This window comes from Oncorhynchus gorbuscha, linkage group LG26, assembly GCF_021184085.1.
Source record: "Oncorhynchus gorbuscha isolate QuinsamMale2020 ecotype Even-year linkage group LG26, OgorEven_v1.0, whole genome shotgun sequence".
NCBI classification, from domain to species: Eukaryota; Metazoa; Chordata; class Actinopteri; order Salmoniformes; family Salmonidae; genus Oncorhynchus; species Oncorhynchus gorbuscha.
This window is the reverse complement of record NC_060198.1, coordinates 33690193-33707106: the sequence shown is the minus strand read 5'-3', so window position 1 is coordinate 33707106 and position 16914 is coordinate 33690193. Positions and strand designations below refer to the sequence as shown.

Here is a 16914-nt window from a genome sequence, read left to right as displayed (position 1 = left end):
GGGATTAAGGTCTGAGGAATTTCCTGGCCATGGACCCAAAATATCTGTTTTGTTCCCCGAGCCACTTAGTTATCACTTTTGCCTTTTGCCTCATGCTTGAAAAGGCATTGTTCGTCACCAAACTGTTCCTGGATGGTTGGGAGAAGTTGCTCTCAGAGGATGTGTTGGTACCATTATTTATTCATGGCTGTGTTCTTAGGCAAACTTGTGAGTGAGCCCACTCCCTTGGCTGAGAAGCAACCCCACACATGAATGGTCTCATGATGCTTTACTGTTGGCATGACACAGGACTGATGGTAGCACTCACCCTGACTTCTCCGGACAAGCATTTTTCCAGATGCCCCAAACAATCGGGAAGGGGATTCATCAGAAAAAAGGACTTTACCCCAGTCCTCAGCAGTCCAATCCCTGTACCTCCTGCAGAATATCAGCCTGAACCTGATGTTTTTCATGGAGAGAAGTGGCTTCTTTGCTGCCCTTCTTGACACCAGGCCATCCTACAAAAGTCTTCGCCTCACTGTGCGTGCAGATGCACTCACACCTGCCTGCTGCCATTCCTGAGCAAGCTCTGTACTGGTGGTGCCCTGATCCCACAGCTGAATCAAGTTTAGGAGACGGTCCTGGCACTTGCTGGACTTTCTTTGGCACCATGAAGCCTTCTTCACAACAATTGAACTGCTCTACTTGAAGTTCTTGATGATCCGATAAATGGTTGATTTAGGTGCAATATTACTGACAGCAATATCCTTGCCTGTGAAGCCCTTTTTGTGCAAAGCAATGATGACGGCACGTGTTTCCTTGTAGGTAACCATGGTTGACAGAGGAAGAACAATGATTCCAAGCACCACCCTCCGTTTGAAGCTTAAAGTATGTTATTCAAACTCATTCAGCATGGCAGAGTGATCTCCAGCCTTGTCCTTGTCAACACTCACACCTGTGTTAATGAGAAAATCACTGACATGATATCACCTGGTCCTTTTGTGGCAGGGCTGAAATGCAATGGAAATGTTTTTTGGGGATTCAGTTAATTTGCATGGCAAATAGGGACTTTGCAATTAATTGCAATTCATCTGATCACTCTTCATAACATTCTGGAGTATATGCAAATTGCCATCATACAAACTGAGGCAGCAGACTTTGTGAAAATTAATATTTGTGTCATTCTCAAAACTTTTGGCCACGACTGTATTTTAGATGCACTCACACGGTACTGGTACCCTGTGTATATAGCCATGGTATCATTACGTATTGTGTATTTATTCCTTGTGTTATTATTTTTCCATTTTTGCCCGTAAGTAAGCGTTTCACTGTTGGTCTACACCTGTTGTATCCGAAGCATGTAACAAATCAAATTTGATTTGACGTGCACACATGCAGACACTTGTTATTAAGCTAGGAGGAAGGCTCAATTCCATAGAAAACCCTGCTGTCTCTCTCCATGGCTGAGCGTAAGTGCAGGGACAGGCTGGTCATCTTTAATGAAGGTGTAATTATCTTTTTTCTGGTCCGGAACCTGTTGATATAGCACCACGCAGTTCATCTGTTTACTAATTAGATCCCCTTAAATCCCTCTGAACCCCATTCCTCTCCAGTACACACACACACAGACACACAGACACACACTTTGCTTTCATCTTCACTCTATTGCAACAATTCCTTTCTCTGTCACGTTCATGCCAACCTACACCGATCAGTCTCCACCTTCCCTCATCTCTACTCCTCTTAATTATTTTGCCAAACAACACTCACTCCCCATCTCTCCTTCCTTTGTCCTGTCTCTGATTAGCGTTGACCATTAAATGAGTCTTTACTTAAGTGGTTATTATCGGTGGAGGCCTGAGAGACCCGTCTGTGTGCCCCCCCCCCAGCTCTCAGCATGGTGTCCCCGCTGGCCACACAACCACAACCTGCCACCACCCGCATGACCTTCATGAAGAACCACATACCAGAGAGAGAGAGAGAGAAAGGGAGGGGGAGATGGAGCAAGATGAGAGAAATGGCTCATTTGAGAGAAAGTGAGAGAGAGAGAGAGAGAGAGAGAGAGAGAGAGAGAGAGAGAGAGAGAGAGAGAGAGAGAGAGAGAGAGAGAGAGAGACAGAGATGGATGGGGACAGAGAGCATGTGTGTGAGAAAAGGGGGCAGATAGAAGTAGGGAGATGGAGTGCAGAGGATGGAAGAGGAAGAGGTGGAAGAAAGGGAAGGAGGAGTTGGCCTAGAGATAAGAGGGGGAGATGGATTTCTGGAACAAATATCAAAGGAGAGGGCAAGATAGGAGTGACAAGGTGAAAGTATGGGATGGAAATGAGGGAACGTAGGGGTTGTAATAGATAAGGGTAAAAACATAAATGCAGATGAGATGACAGAGACAGTAATGATGGGATGACATATCCATTGAGGAATTCCCAGAAAGATATGGGTAAAAAAAACAAATCAAATAATACCACATGAAAGAAGGACATTGACTGGGGTGTGACATTGTGTCATGATGAACATTAAAGAGAGGACCTACAGGTGCTGCCTAGTCTACTGAGGTGGATGAGAGTGTAAAACTCTGGCTCTGCACATGTTTTCATTATTGTTATTCCACCCCATACTGCTCTGCCCTGTAATCTCAGTGCGTTATCTGACTTGATCTGGTTAAGGCTGCATCTAGATCAGTGTCTGAGAGTGTGAGGATGTGTGTGTGTGTGTGTGTGTGTGTGTGTGTGTGTGTGTGTGTGTGTGTGTGTGTGTGTGTGTGTGTGTGTGTGTGTGTGTGTGTGTGTGTGTGTGTGTGTGTGTGTGTGTGTGTGTGTGTGTGTGTGTGTGTGTGTGTGTGTGTGTGTGTGTGTGTGTGTGTGTGTGTGTGTGTGTGTGTGTGTGTGTGTGTGTGTGTGTGTATAAGTGTGCTCGAGTGCCTTTGCAATAACAACTGAATATACTGTGCGGAGTGTTGAGACTGTTCCCTGAACAGCTCAGTATGTACCATATGTGAGGCCAACGTTGGTAGAGAATTATAACGTTTGTGCATGTGTGTATTATTCTTGTCAGTGAGTGGCTATAAGCTGGTGATTACAGTGTATAAGTATCTACATGAGTTGTGATGGAATTGAGTTTTCCTTTTGGAATTGTGTGTTCTTGTGAGTGTGTTTATTTTAGAGTGTGTTTGGCATGTATTAGATGTACTATAGGCTTATTTGAGTGTGTGTGTGTGTGTGTGTGTGTGTGTGTGTGTGTGTGTGTGTGTGTGTGTGTGTGTGTGTGTGTGTGTGTGTGTGTGTGTGTGTGTGTGTGTGTGTGTGTGTGTGTGTGTGTGTGTGTGTGTGTGTGTGTGTGTGTGTGTGTGTGTGTGTGTGTGTGTGTGTGTGTGTGTGTGGTATGAGAGCATTCTCATGGCAGTGAGTGGGACAGCTGGACAGAGCTGCTCTGTGTGGAGAGCTGCCCTGAGGGTCAAACATCTCCCAGTGAACAGCCCGTGCGTGTTCCTCTGTGAAACAACGGAGGGAAAGAGATTAGAGACAGAATGACAAATAAAGAGACTGACATTATATATCGATTTTGGGGAATAGAGAGAAAGACGAGAACATGAAGAGAACGAGAGGAAATTGGGTAAGGACAGAAACAGAGGGACTGAAAGCAGGAAGTGAGAGGCTAACAGATGGAAAGAGAGAGTGATTGAGAGAGCACAAGGGCTAGCCTATCCTAATCCCACTTGTTTCTGCTGTCTGTGAGCTGTGTTCGAGCACCATGGACAGAGCTAATGGTTCATTACAAAGCAATAGGCTGGCTGGTCTAAACTCCTTAGAACTGCACCATGAATTATTTAAGCTTTACTATATGTGTCATGTATTGTCATGTCTTGTCCCTGTGCTTTCTCTTCTCTTCGTTTCCCCCTGCTGGTCGTATTAGGTTTCTTTCTCTCTCTCTATCTCTCTCTCTCTCGTTCCGTTCCTGCTCCCAGTTGTTCCTCATTCTCCTAACGACCTTGTTTACTCTCTCACACCTGTCCCCTCTTTGCCCTCTGATTAAGTCTCTATTTCTCTCTCTGTTTCTGCTTCTGTCCTTGTCGGATTCTTGTTTGCTTTGCCCTTGTTCCGTCCTGTCGTGTTCTGCCTCTTCATCAGATGCTGCGTGTGAGCAGGTGTCTCTGTCCTCTACGGCCCGCGCCTACCCGAAGGGACCTGCAGTCTGTTGCCGCTAGCCCTGCAATTCTCCTCTACAACTAGAGGATTTATGTTTTCCCTGTTTGGACATTAATAAACTCTGTTTCTGTTAAGTCGCTTTTGGGTCCTCACTCACCTGCATAACAATATGCTTCAACAGACCGATCTCAACATTCATCATTTGTTAATGTTTTGCCAATAACGACAGTTACACTACTGTTATTGAACAGGATGAAGACGATGTCCCTGATGTTGTTGATGATGCTGATACTGTAGTGATGACGAAGTTGATCCTGCTCATACAGTGGCTAACCGTTATCTAAACAAACACGTTCAGAGGAAAATACCCCTGCGGTGAATCGTCTTGGCTGGGCGGACTGTGTGCAAGTTCTATATTGGCACTGCTCCTGCTCTCTTTGTAGATAAGGGGAATCTGCATTTGTGGAGCGTGTATCATTTACATGTTGCAGAGGCAGTCTGTGAGGGCGAGAGCGATAGCATCAGTGGGACATTGAAATCAAAACAAGAAAACAAGGGCATTGTGATAGGACCACTCCACACATTTCTTGTTAACAAACTATAGTTTTGGCAAGTCAGTTAGGACATCTACTTTGTGCATGATACAAGTCATTTTTCCAAAAAATGTTTACAGACAGGCTATTTCACTTATAATTCACTGTATCACAATTCCAGTGGGTCAGAAGTTTACATACACCAAGTTGACTGTGCCTTTAAACAGCTTGGAAAATTCCAGAAAATTATAGCATAGCTTTAGGAGCTTCTGATAGGCTAATTGACATCATTTGAGTCAATTGGAAATGTACCTGTGGATGTTTTTCAAGGCCTATCTTCAAACCCAGTGCCTCTTTGCTTGACATCATGGGAAAATCAAAAGAAATCAGCCAAGACCTCATAAAAAACAATTGTAGACCTCTACAAGTCTGGTTCATCCTTGGGAGCCAAACCCCTGAAGGTACCGCCGACTGAGATGGCCGCCTCGCTTCGCGTTCCTAGGAAACTATGCAGTTTTTTGTTTTTTTACGTGTTATTTCTTACATTAGTACCCCAGGTCATCTTAGGTTTCATTACATACAGTCGAGAAGAACTACTGAATATAAGATCAGCGTCAACTCACCATCAGTACGACCAAGAATATGTTTTCCGCGACGCGGATCCTGTGTTCTGCCTTACAAACAGGACAACGGAATGGATCGCATGCAGCGACCCAAGGAAGCGACTCCGAAAAAGAGGGAAACGCGGCGGTGTTCTGGTCAGACTCCGAAAAAGGGCACATCGCGCACCACTTCCCAGTATTCTTCTTGCCAATGTCCAGTCTCTCGACAACAAGGTTGATGAAATCCGAGCAAGGGTGGCATTCCAGAGGGACATCAGAGACTGCAACGTTCTCTGCTTTACGGAAACATGGCTTACTGGGAAGACGCTATCCAGGGCGGTGCAGCCAACGGGTTTCTCCACGCATCGCGCCGACAGAAACAAACATCTCTCTGGTAAGAAGAGTGGCGGGGGCGTATGCCTCATGACTAACGGGACATGGTGTGATGAAGGAAACATACAGGAACTCAAATCCTTCTGTTCACCTGATTTAGAATTCCTCACAATCAAATGTAGACCGCATTATCTTCCAAGAGAATTCTCTTCGATTATAATCACAGCCGTATATATCCCCCCAAGCAGACACATCGATGGCTCTGAACGAACTTTATTTAACTCTTTGCAAACTGGAAAACATTTATCCGGAGGCTGCATTCATTGTAGCTGGGGATTTTAACAAAGCCAATCTGAAAACAAGACTCCCTAAATTTTATCAGCATATCGATTGCGCAACCAGGGGTGGTAAAACCTTGGATCATTGTTACTCTAACTTCCGCGACGCATATAAGGCCCTGCCCCGCCCCCTTTCGGAAAAGCTGACCACGACTCCATTTTGCTGATCCCTGCCTACAGGCAGAAATTAAAACAAGAGGCTCCCACGCTGAGGTCTGTCCAACGCTGGTCAGACCAAGCTGACTCTACACTCCAAGACTGCTTCCATCACGTGGACTGGGACATGTTTCGTATTGCGTCAGATGGGAATATTGACGAATACGCTGATTCGGTGTGCGAGTTCATTAGAACGTGCGTCGAAGATGTCGTTCCCATAGCAACGATAAAAACATTCCCTAATCAGAAACCGTGGATTGATGGCAGCATTCGCGTGAAACTGAAAGCGCGAACCACTGCTTTTAATCAGGGCAAGGTGTCTGGCAACATGACTGAATACAAACAGTGCAGCTATTCCCTCCGCAAGGCTATTAAACAAGCTAAGCGTCAGTACAGAGACAAAGTGGAATCTCAATTCAATGGCTCAGACACAAGAGGCATGTGGCAGGGTCTACAGTCAATCACGGACTACAAGATGAAATCCAGCCCAGTCACGGACCAGGATGTCTTGCTCCCAGGCAGACTAAATAACTTTTTGCCCGCTTTGAGGACAATACAGTGCCACTGACACGGCCTGCAACGGAAACATGCGGTCTCTCCTTCACTGCAGCCGAGGTGAGTAAGACATTTAAACGTGTTAACCCTCGCAAGGCTGCAGGCCCAGACGGCATCCCCAGCCGCGCCCTCAGAGCATGCGCAGACCAGCTGGCCGGTGTGTTTACGGACATATTCAATCAATCCCTATACCAGTCTGGTGTTCCCACATGCTTCAAGAGGGCCACCATTGTTCCTGTTCCCAAGAAAGCTAAGGTAACTGAGCTAAACGACTACCGCCCCGTAGCACTCACTTCCGTCATCATGAAGTGCTTTGAGAGACTAGTCAAGGACCATATCACCTCCACCCTACCTGACACCCTAGACCCACTCCAATTTGCTTACCGCCCAAATAGGTCCACAGACGATGCAATCTCAACCACACTGCACACTGCCCTAACCCACCTGGACAAGAGGAATACCTATGTGAGAATGCTGTTCATCGACTACAGCTCGGCATTCAACACCATAGTACCCTCCAAGCTCGTCATCAAGCTCGAGACCCTGGGTCTCGACCCCGCCCTGTGCAACTGGGTACTGGACTTCCTGACGGGCCGCCCCCAGGTGGTGAGGGTAGGCAACAACATCTCCTCCCCGCTGATCCTCAACACGGGGGCCCCACAAGGGTGCGTTCTGAGCCCTCTCCTGTACTCCCTGTTCACCTACGACTGCGTGGCCACGCACGCCTCCAACTCAATCATCAAGTTTGTGGACGACACAACAGTGGTATGCTTGATTATCAACAACGACGAGACGGCCTACACGGAGGAGGTGAGGGCCCTCGGAGTGTGGTGTCAGGAAAATAACCTCACACTCAACGTCAACAAAACTAAGGAGATGATTGTGGACTTCAGGAAACAGCAGAGGGAACACCCCCCTATCCACATCGATGGAACAGTAGTGGAGAGGGTAGCTAGTTTTAAGTTCCTCGGCATACACATCACAGACAAACTGAATTGGTCCACTCACACTGACAGCGTCGTGAAGAAGGCGCAGCAGCGCCTATTCAACCTCAGGAGGCTGAAGAAATTCGGCTTGTCACCAAAAGCACTCACAAACTTCTACAGATGCACAATCGAGAGCATCCTGGCGGGCTGTATCACCGCCTGGTACGGCAACTGCTCTGCCCTCAACCATAAGGCTCTCCAGAGGGTAGTGAGGACTGCACAACGCATCACCGGGGGCAAACTACCTGCCCTCCAGGACACCTACACCACCCGTTGTTACAGGAAGGCCATAAAGATCATCAAGGACATCAACCACCCGAACCACTGCCTGTTCACCCCGCTATCATCCAGAAGGCGAGGTCAGTACAGGTGCATCAAAGCTGGGACCGAGAGACTGAAAAACAGCTTCTATCTCAAGGCCATCAGACTGTTAAACAGCCACCACTAACATTGAGTGGCTGCTGCCAACACACTGTCATTGACACTGACCCAACTCCAGTCATTTTAATAATGGGAATTGATGGGAAATGATGTAAATATATCACTAGCCACTTTAAACAATGCTACCTTATATAATGTTACTTACCCTACATTATTCATCTCATATGCATATGTATATACTGTACTCTACATCATCGACTGCATCCTTATGTAACACATGTATCACATGTATCGGAGTGCTACAGGGTGGTAGTCGTTTAGCTCAGTTAACTTAGCTTTCTTGGGAACAGGAACAATGGTGGCCCTCTTGAAGCATGTGAGAACAGCAGACTGGTATAGGGATTGATTGAATATGTCCGTAAACACACTGGTCTGCGCATGCTCTGAGGGCGCGGCTGGGGATGCCGTCTGGGCCTGCAACCTTGCGGGGGTTAACACGTTTAAATGTCTTGCTCACCTCGGCTGCAGTGAAGGAGAGTCCGCATGTTTTCGTTGCAGGCCGTATCAGTGACACTGTATTGTCCTCAAAGCGGGCAAAAAAGTTATTTAGTCTGCCTGGGAGCAAGACATCCTGGTCCGTGACTGGGCTGGATTTCTTCTTGTCGTCCGTGATTGACTGTAGACCCTGCCACATGCCTCTTGTGTCTGAGCCGTTGAATTGAGATTCTACTTTGTCTCTATACTGACGCTTAGCTTGTTTGATAGCCTTGCAGAGGGAATAGCTGCACTGTTTGTATTCGGTCATGTTACCAGTCACCTTGCCCTGATTAAAAGCAGTGGTTCGCGCTTTCAGTTTCACGCGAATGCTGCCATCAATCCACGGTTTCTGGTTAGAGAATGTTTTAATCGTTGCAATGGGAACGACATCTTCAACGCACGTTCTAGTGAACTCGCACACCGAATCAGCGTATTCGTCAAGATTGTTATCTGACGCAATACGAAACATATCCCAGTCCACGTGATGGAAGCAGTCTTGGAGTGTGGAGTCAGCTTGGTCGAACCAGCGTTGGACAGACCTCAGCGTGGGAGCCTCTTGTTTTAGTTTCTGTCTGTAGGCAGGGATCAACAAAATGGAGTCATGGTCAGCTTTTCCAAAAGGGGGGCGGGGCAGGGCCTTATATGCGTCGCGGAAGTTAGAGTAACAATGATCCAAGGTTTTTCCACCCCTGGTTTCGCAATCGATATGCTGATAAAATTTAGGGAGTCTTGTTTTCAGATTAGCCTTGTTAAAATCCCCAGCTACAATGAATGCAGCCTCCGGATAAATGGACTCCAGTTTGCAAAGAGTCAAATAAAGTTCGTTCAGAGCCATCGATGTGTCAGGCCCTACACCCAAACAAGGGCACTGCGTTCATCCACCTCTGGCCTGCTCGCCTCCCTACCACTGAGGAAGTACAGCTCCCGCTCAGCCCAGTCAAAACTGTTCGCTGCTCTGGCCCCCCCAATGGTGGAACAAACTCCCTCACGACGCCAGGACAGCGGAGTCAATCACCACCTTCCGGAGACACCTGAAACCCCACCTCTTTAAGGAATACCTAGGATAGGATAAGTATTCCCCCCCCCCCCCTTTAAGATTTAGATGCACTATCGTAAAGTGACTGTTCCACTGGATGTCATAAGGTGAATGCACCAATTTGTAAGTCGCTCTGGATAAGAGCGTCTGCTAAATGACTTAAATGTAAATGTAATGTAAATGCTTGGGGGGGATATATACGGCTGTGATTATAATCGAAGAGAATTCTCTTGGTAGATAATGCGGTCTACATTTGATTGTGAGGAACTCTAAATCAGGTAAACAGAAGGATTTGAGTTCCTGTATGTTTCTTTCATCACACCATGTCTCGTTAGCCATAAGGCATACGCCCCCCGCCCCTCTTCTTACCAGAAAGATGTTTGTTTCTGTCGGCGCGATGCGTGGAGAAACCCGCTCACTGCACCGCCCCGGATAGCGTCTCTCCAGTGAGCCATGTTTCCGTGAAGCAAAGAACGTTACAATCTCTGATGTCCCTCTGGAATGCTACCCTTGCTCGGATTTCATCAACCTTGTTGTCAAGAGACTGGACATTGGCGAGAAGAATGCTAGGGAGTGGTGCACGATGTGCCCGTCTCCGGAGTCTGACCAGAAGACCGCCTCGTTTCCCTCTTTTTCGGAGTCGTTTTTTTGGGTCGCCTCATGGGATCCATTCCGTTGTCCTGTTCAAAAGGCAGAACACAGGATCCGCGTCGCGAAAAACATATTCTTGGTCGTACTGATGGTGAGTTGACGCTGATCTTATATTCAGTAGTTCTTCTCGACTGTATGTAATGAAACCTAAGATGACCTGGGGTACTAATGTAAGAAATAACACGTAAAAAAAAAAAAACTGCATAGTTTCCTAGGAACGCGAAGCGAGACGGCCATCTCTGTCGGTGCCGGAAGTAGAGACCTGTTAGTGAGTGTGTCTGTGTGTCTGTTAGTGTTTGTTCTGCCAGAGTGTGTCTGTGAGTGTTTGTTCTGTTAGAGTGTGTCAGTGATGGTTCTGTCAGAATGTGTCTGCTAGTGTTTGTTCTGTCAGAGTGTGTCTCTTAGTGTTTGTTCTGTCAGAGTGTGTCTGTGAGTGTTTGTTCTGTTAGAGTGTGTCAGTGATGGTTCTGTCAGAATGTGTCTGCTAGTGTTTGTTCTGTCAGTGTGTCTCTTAGTGTTTGTTCTGTCAAAGTGTGTCTGTTAGTGTTTGTTCTGTCAAAGTGTGTCTGTTAGTGTTTGTTCTGTCTGAGTGTGTCTGTTAGTGTTTGTTCTGTCAGAGTGTGTCTCTTAGTGTTTGTTCTGTCAGAGTGTGTCTCTTAGTGTTTGTTCTGTCTGAGTGTGTCTCTTAGTGTTTGTTCTGTCAAAGTGTGTCTGTTAGTGTTTGTTCTGTCAAAGTGTGTCTGTTAGTGTTTGTTCTGTCAAAGTGTGTCTGTTAGTGTTTGTTCTGTCAAAGTGTGTCTGTTAGTGTTTGTTCTGTCAGAGTATGTCTCTTAGTTTGTTCGGTCAGAGTGTGTCTGTGAGTGTTTGTTCGGTCAGAGTGTGTCTGTTAGTTTGCTCTGTCAGAGTGTGTCTGTTAGTGTTTGTTCGGTCAGAGTGTGTCTGTGAGTGTTTGTTCGGTCAGAGTGTGTCTGTTAGTTTGTTCTGTCAGAGTGTGTCTGTTAGTGTTTGTTCTGTCAGAGTGTGTCTGTGAGTGTTTGTTCGGTCAGAGTGTGTCTGTGAGTGTTTGTTCGGTCAGAGTGTGTCTGTGAGTGTTTGTTCGGTCAGAGTGTGTCTGTGAGTGTTTGTTCGGTCAGAGTGTGTCTGTTAGTGTTTGTTCTGTCAGAGTGTGTCTGTGAGTGTTTGTTCGGTCAGAGTGTGTCTGTGAGTGTTTGTTCGGTCAGAGTGTGTCTGTTAGTGTTTGTTCGGTCAGAGTGTATCTGTGAGTGTTTGTTCGGTCAGAGTGTGTCTGTGAGTGTTTGTTCGGTCAGAGTGTGTCTGTGAGTGTTTGTTCGGTCAGAGTGTGTCTGTTAGTGTTTGTTCTGTCAGAGTGTGTCTGTGAGTGTTTGTTCGGTCAGAGTGTGTCTGTGAGTGTTTGTTCGGTCAGAGTGTGTCTCTTAGTGTTTGTTCTGTCAGAGTGTGTCTGTGAGTGTTTGTTCTGTTAGAGTGTGTCAGTGATGGTTCTGTCAGAATGTGTCTGCTAGTGTTTGTTCTGTCAGTGTGTCTCTTAGTGTTTGTTCTGTCAAAGTGTGTCTGTTAGTGTTTGTTCTGTCAAAGTGTGTCTGTTAGTGTTTGTTCTGTCTGAGTGTGTCTGTTAGTGTTTGTTCTGTCAGAGTGTGTCTCTTAGTGTTTGTTCTGTCAGAGTGTGTCTCTTAGTGTTTGTTCTGTCTGAGTGTGTCTCTTAGTGTTTGTTCTGTCAAAGTGTGTCTGTTAGTGTTTGTTCTGTCAAAGTGTGTCTGTTAGTGTTTGTTCTGTCAAAGTGTGTCTGTTAGTGTTTGTTCTGTCAAAGTGTGTCTGTTAGTGTTTGTTCTGTCAGAGTATGTCTCTTAGTTTGTTCGGTCAGAGTGTGTCTGTGAGTGTTTGTTCGGTCAGAGTGTGTCTGTTAGTTTGCTCTGTCAGAGTGTGTCTGTTAGTGTTTGTTCGGTCAGAGTGTGTCTGTGAGTGTTTGTTCGGTCAGAGTGTGTCTGTTAGTTTGTTCTGTCAGAGTGTGTCTGTTAGTGTTTGTTCTGTCAGAGTGTGTCTGTGAGTGTTTGTTCGGTCAGAGTGTGTCTGTGAGTGTTTGTTCGGTCAGAGTGTGTCTGTGAGTGTTTGTTCGGTCAGAGTGTGTCTGTGAGTGTTTGTTCGGTCAGAGTGTGTCTGTTAGTGTTTGTTCTGTCAGAGTGTGTCTGTGAGTGTTTGTTCGGTCAGAGTGTGTCTGTGAGTGTTTGTTCGGTCAGAGTGTGTCTGTTAGTGTTTGTTCGGTCAGAGTGTGTCTGTGAGTGTTTGTTCGGTCAGAGTGTGTCTGTGAGTGTTTGTTCGGTCAGAGTGTGTCTGTGAGTGTTTGTTCGGTCAGAGTGTGTCTGTTAGTGTTTGTTCTGTCAGAGTGTGTCTGTGAGTGTTTGTTCGGTCAGAGTGTGTCTGTGAGTGTTTGTTCGGTCAGAGTGTGTCTGTTAGTGTTTGTTCGGTCAGAGTGTGTCTGTGAGTGTTTGTTCGGTCAGAGTGTGTCTGTGAGTGTTTGTTCGGTCAGAGTGTGTCTGTTAGTGTTTGTTCGGTCAGAGTGTGCCTGTTAGTGTTTGTATGACGGAAGCCTCATCTTCCATTACTGTGTTTGTGAGTTGATGTACTGACTGCCTGGCTGTGTTCATGTGTGTGTTCTCGTATGTGTCAAACGAGGCAGATGTGTTTGATCACAGCACAGCTTCTCTCCAACGCCTCTGGCACTCTTCTTCTGACCCCTCCAGCTGTCTTTACAAAGCCACAGACCTCCTCCTCTCCCCCTCAATCTCTCCCCCCTTCCTCCCCCTTCAGTCCTGCCCAGGGGCGTCTGCAGGCTATAACTGCTGGTTGCTTCTGCTACGTCTCAACAGGCTAGACTGTGCAGTTTAAGGAGGGTTGGAGAGGGGAATAGGATTATAATGTGCACATGGCTTTTGGAGTGCAGCTAAGACAGACAGTGCCCCCAAGTCAGTTCTATTTGGATACCCTCTCAGCCAATGAGGTGTAGATTAGCATGGAGCAGCCGGTCCTGGTCCAGTGCTGGGTCGTCTCGCAGTGCCCTGTTGAGGATTTGGACTGACAGAAATGCACTGCCGCTGAGCTGTGGTTGAGGGGATTTGCATCGCGTAGATCCAGCACCCGGGGTCCTTTCACTCTGTCATCTCAAGGACATCTCACACTACGGGCTACGGATGACACTGTAGAGTCTTAAGTGATGCAATATAGACAAGTTATGGATATGGGACTATAGACACAGTATGGACATGCTCTTAACCTTACCGCCTCCTACCTACTCTCCACTGTAGCTTTGGGCTCCAACAGTTATGGATTGACACAGTTTTAGCTTGACCTTAAAAGGGCTGTAATGGTGATTGGGATGAAGCAGGCTTTTCGTCGACTCAGTGTGTCTGTGTGTAGCTGATAGGGGGGAAGCTGAGCCCCTCAGAGATGTGTGTGGCTATACATGAAATGACTGGGATAAGCCAGCCTGCCGCCGTACTGATATTATGGCTTCCGGGCGGTTGAGTGGGGATGTGGCTCCATTCTGGCTCTGTTATTCCGTCATAATGAGACCTAACCCACTCATAGATGAGCCTCCAGAGCCAAAAGGAGTCTACAGTTTCCACCTAACCCCTGCAAGTCTCAAGCCCATCATTACCAGTGGGGTTATGTGTTTCCAATTGGATGTGTGCTGAAGAACAAGTGGCAGAATCCTCAACATACACTGAGTGTACAAAACATTAAGAACACCTTACTCATATTGAGTTGCACCCCTCCCCCTCCTTTTGCACTCAGAACAGCCTCAATTCATCGGGGCATGGATTCTACAAGGTGGTGAAAGTGTTCCACAGGGATGCTGGCCCATGTTGACTCCAATGCTTCCCACAGTTGTGTCAAGTTGGCTGGATGTCCTTTGGGTGGTGGACCATTCTTGAAACACACGGGAAACTGTTGCAGTTCTTGACACAAACCGGTGTTCCCAGCACCTACTACAATACCCCGATCAAAGGTGCTTAAATATTTTGTCTGTCCCGTTCACCCTTTGAATGGCACACATACACAATCCATGTCTCAATTGCCGCAAGGCTTAAAAATCACTTTTAACCTGTCTCCTCCCCTTCATCTACACTGATTGTGAAGTGGATTTAACAAGTGACATCAATAGGGATCATAGTTTTCACCTGGATTCACCTGGTCAGTCTATGTCATGGAAAGAGCAGGTGTTCCTAATGTTTTGTACACTCTGTGTATATTTCAAGGTCACAGCGTGTTCCCGTAATAAACACCACAAATTGTTCTGTGTTAGACAGAGTCATGTCCAGCCTGAGAGTCATTATCAGGCATAATGTTACCCATTGTAAAAGAAAGTGAGACCACTTAATGGCCCAACATGAGAGCAGAACTTAGTGAAGAACCAAGATTCAGTTGTTTCGTTGAAGGTCACTCACACTGTGTGCTTTAATAGATCTACTCTCCTGTTTAAATACCTGCTGTGTTCATCTCTGGTTCTGAAACATTTCTGATTGGAAGCAATCCCATAACTAAAAGCCAGTGCACACTGCTTACGAAGCGTCATAGCTGGCATCCCCTGATTAAGATGTCTGACCGGATCAGAGACCCTTTAGACTTAACCATGGGTATCTGTTTCTCTATTTCATGAGATCCTAGTCCGGTCTAGACTGAGGATGCACCTACAGTTACCACCAGGGAGGTTATAGTTCAGTGCCTGAGGCCCAGAATGATCGATCCCAGTACCAGTTATAGGGAGAGTGATGTTTGGAGTGTACAGCACCACGGTCCAGGACCCATCCATCCATCAATGAGTGACAGGAAGGGCTTGCTCCAGAACCCATTCAGAGGGAGTTCATCAAAGTGCTGCATGTGCACTGCTGTGTGAGAGACAGACTTCATTTGTCAACAATCCTCTGCTACAGCACTAGAGCTCTGGAACAAAGGAAGTGACTGTGGACAACCCAGGTTTAAGTCAAGAGAAGAGGATGGAGAAGTCTCCAAAACCACAACCGGAAGGGTAGTGCCCATGTTTGCAGTGTGTGTTGCAGTACATTCATTGCCATGATTGTATTTACCAGACAGTCTTGTCCAAGGTGAAGGTGATTAAGAGGGGCTACCTGTCAAAACACATGGGACAGAACAACAAGAGTCATTGGTGACACACGGAGAGCCAGTGTCAAACACAGTCACTCGGCACAGTGTTAAACTACAGTGTGCTTACTCAGACTTCCACTGTTTTGATAAGGGTGTACAGAGAGTGGATTTTCAGATCTCAAATCTCTGAGCCATGCAAGCGCTCGGAGGAGTTGGTACAGGGAGAGAAGCCCCTCGTGGAAGTGGTATTGATCTTAGCACACAGTGCCTAGAGGGGAGTTTGCAGAGAGTCGGAGCTGACACCACGATCAGGCAGCATTATGGGGGATCAAAGAGGCCCTGGCCTCCCAGTGATCTGACAACAGCAAGGGAGGAGTGAGAATTTCCTGTTGACTGACGCTCCAATCCCGCGGCTGTCGTCGAATGGAGCCTCTCAATCATTCATCCGAACACAGAGGAGGGTGGGGAGACAGATAGGGAGAGAGCGGAGGATGAGAGAGAAGGAACAAAGAAAGTGAGATCAACATAAAGAGATGCAGAAACGTTGCTCTGACAGACCAGGAGGGATACGGGGAGACAGAGAGATGGAGGGGGGAGGGTTTGTGAGGTGGCAGAAGAAGGTGAGAAACAAAGAGGGACTAAGGGAGTAAAATTGGAAAGAAAATAGAAATAAAGAGCAAAGAATGAAGAGTGGCAGAGGTAATAGAAACGGGTATGGAAGACAATGCAGGAGGGTTAGGGGGACAGAATTTATAGAGCCATTGGTCAGTGTTCTGGAAAAGAGACCCCTTGAAACCCATTCGACCCCCCTCTCCCTCGTTCTCTCTGTCCTCGCTCTCTGCTGCAGTGCTGCTTAAATGTCATTGGACAGCTTACATGTGGTGGGTGCAAAATGGGTGAAATGTCAAGCATGGTAAAGGGTGACGTCCCTGTGTGTCATAGTGTGTGTGCCTGTGTGTGCCTGTGTGTTATAATGTGTGTGCCTGTGTGTTATAGTGTGTGTGCCATGTGTGTGCCTGTGTGTGCTGGTGTGTCATAGTGTGTGTGCCATGTGTGTGTCTGTGTGTTATAGTGTGTGTGCCATGTGTGTGCCTGTGTGTGCCGGTGTGTTATAGTGTGTGTGCCATGTGTGTGTCTGTGTGTTATAGTGTATGTGCCATGTGTGTGTCTGTGTGTCATAGTGTGTGTGCCATGTGTGTGCCTGTGTGTTATAGTGTGTGTGCCATGTGTGTGCCTGTGTGTTATAGTGTGTGTGCCATGTGTGTGCCTGTGTGTGCCGGTGTGTCATAGTGTGTGTGCCATGTGTGTGCCTGTGTGTTATAGTGTGTGTGTCATAGTGTGTGTGTCTGTGTGTTATAGTGTGTGTGCCTGTGTGTGTCTGTGTGTCATAGTGTGTGTGCCTGTGTGTGTCTGTGTGTCATAGTGTGTGTGCCATGTGTGTGTCTGTGTGTCATAGTGTGTGTGTCATAGTGTGTGTGTCTGTGTGTTATAGTGTGTGTGCCTGTGTGTGTCTGTGTGTCATAGTGTGTGTGTCATAGTGTGTGTGTCTGTGTGTTATAGTGTGTGT

The 16914-nt window shown here is 46.8% G+C and overlaps 1 protein-coding gene across 1 annotated transcript in view; it reads left to right on the top strand.

The window, feature by feature from the left end:
* LOC124015364 (protein shisa-9-like) overlaps positions 1–16914 on the top strand; it is a 171186-nt gene that overhangs the window by 34128 nt on the left and 120144 nt on the right. The gene's annotated exons all lie outside the window — the stretch shown is intronic.